This window comes from Excalfactoria chinensis, chromosome 6 (assembly GCF_039878825.1).
Source record: "Excalfactoria chinensis isolate bCotChi1 chromosome 6, bCotChi1.hap2, whole genome shotgun sequence".
Classification (NCBI taxonomy): domain Eukaryota; kingdom Metazoa; phylum Chordata; class Aves; order Galliformes; family Phasianidae; genus Excalfactoria; species Excalfactoria chinensis.
Genome location: NC_092830.1, coordinates 413858 through 416241, shown reverse-complemented (window position 1 = coordinate 416241; position 2384 = coordinate 413858).

Sequence of the window (2384 nt, the reverse complement as noted above, 5' to 3'; positions counted from 1 at the left end):
AAATTTGTTGAGTGGAAAAGTTTTTATTTATTTATTTTGTTGTGAGATTTCTGTCATTCCTGTTTCTTGGAGGTATAGAGTTAAGGGCTGGATGGGTGTGCTTTTTTTGCTCTCTGAACTTTGCGTGCCAGCCTTAGGCTCAGCTGCTGAGTGCCCCCTGGGCTGCTGGTGAGGGCTGGAGTGCTGGATACTGTGTGCTGGGGCCCTGGTTGGGGCTAGTAGGTTCTGTTGTTCACTGTCCCTTAGCCCTGGAGCCTTGTGTTGCTGGCTTTTAAGAAGCTAAATGGCAATGCACAGCTGCCTGCCTGCAGCAATAGCAGTAACTTGTTGTTGCTTAAAGGGGATTTCTGAAGAGAAGCTGGTCTGGTCCTCTGTCACGGATTGCCTAGATTTACCTGTATCCGTGACAGGGCAGCTGCCCCGTAGGGCCTCCCCTCCCTCCCCTCCCGGGGCCCCGGAAAGGAAGGGAAAATAAAACAGTGGCAGCAATCTAAGGAGGAAAACTTATTTTACTAAATATGATATTGGAATACAATGATTGAGGCTAATAAATCGAACAAAACAGAGAGAGAGAGAGTCCCCGAAAACCGAGAGGCCTACTGTGAAGTCTAGGCGACACGGCAGGAATGCTTCTCACTCCCTGAGAGTCCGAGAGAGAGAGAAAAGTTCCAGCCTGAGAGTGAGATTATAGATGTCCTCCTCCCGTGACTTATCTCTGGCCGCGGCGTCCTCTGGGATATGTAGTTCTTCTCCGAGAGCTGAGCACCTGGGATGCTACTATTCTACGGAACTGGAGTATGGATGATCTATACTGCACATGATGTTATGATGTGGAATATTGACAGCAGCACTACAAAACTATGACATTCCACCCCTTATTCTACATTATTACATCATGGTTAATATATATACATATATACACGTATATAAAACCATGATAGCTAAATAGTACATTTAAATGTAACATAATTGAATGTATAATTATAATAACTAAAACACACTACACATGCAAATATATACATAGATACATAGAATTATTGACTGCACTCCCCCAGCATCAAATTCCCTTGTGGTACACATTGAACATCCCCATCCTTCTGCATTACCCACCAAGTACACCCAGGTCCCTGGGCAAAAACAGTTCCACGAACAGGTTTTCCTTTTCCGGAGGCTGGAAGGACCCAAACAGCTTTTCCCAACATGTTCCTTACATGTACAACAGGGACCTTATCTCCTTCTATTGTGTGTAGGGGGCTAGATTGGCTAGGACCATCACGATTGACAGATCCTCTAGTATTGACCAACCAAGTGGCTTCTGCTAGATGCTTTTCCCAGTGCTTAAATGTTCCACCACCCATTGCTTTCAACATAGTTTTCAACAACCCATTATATCGTTCAATTTTACCAGAAGCTGGTGCATGGTAGGGAATATGATAAATCCATTCAATGCCATGATCTTTGGCCCAAGTATTTATAAGGGAATTTTTGAAATGTGCCCGCATTCTCCACCAATAATCTGTCACGGATTGCCTAGATTTACCTGTATCCGTGACAGGGCAGCTGCCCCGTAGGGCCTCCCCTCCCTCCCCTCCCGGGGCCCCGGAAAGGAAGGGAAAATAAAACAGTGGCAGCAATCTAAGGAGGAAAACTTATTTTACTAAATATGATATTGGAATACAATGATTGAGGCTAATAAATCGAACAAAACAGAGAGAGAGAGAGTCCCCGAAAACCGAGAGGCCTACTGTGAAGTCTAGGCGACACGGCAGGAATGCTTCTCACTCCCTGAGAGTCCGAGAGAGAGAGAAAAGTTCCAGCCTGAGAGTGAGATTATAGATGTCCTCCTCCCGTGACTTATCTCTGGCCGCGGCGTCCTCTGGGATATGTAGTTCTTCTCCGAGAGCTGAGCACCTGGGATGCTACTATTCTACGGAACTGGAGAATGGATGATCTATACTGCACATGATGTTATGATGTGGAATATTGACAGCAGCACTACAAAACTATGACATCCTCAGTGTTGGTCAGGCACTGACACAGGTCAGGCATCTGACCTCTTTTGCTAGGCAGTTGGTTATGTTGTTGTTTGGAGTTGCAAAACGGTCTGTAGCTTAATGCAGCAATATGATTTCCCCTGGGTAGCTTTTAGACTCGCTGAAGAACTTGAGTTTGCTACTGAGGGTTGTTTAGCTTGTTTAAACTCCGTGAGCCGCAGAGTTTCCTAAGGTGTGTAATGGGTATAGTCTGAGTTAAGTCTTTGTGTCCCCCTGAGCTGCTACCTGGGAATGGGTTTAAGCTGTTGTGCCAGCTGACTGAAGGAAGGAGGAAATGAGCTGGGTCCTTAAGGGCTATTTGTCTGTTGAAAAAGGACGTATTTCATTATT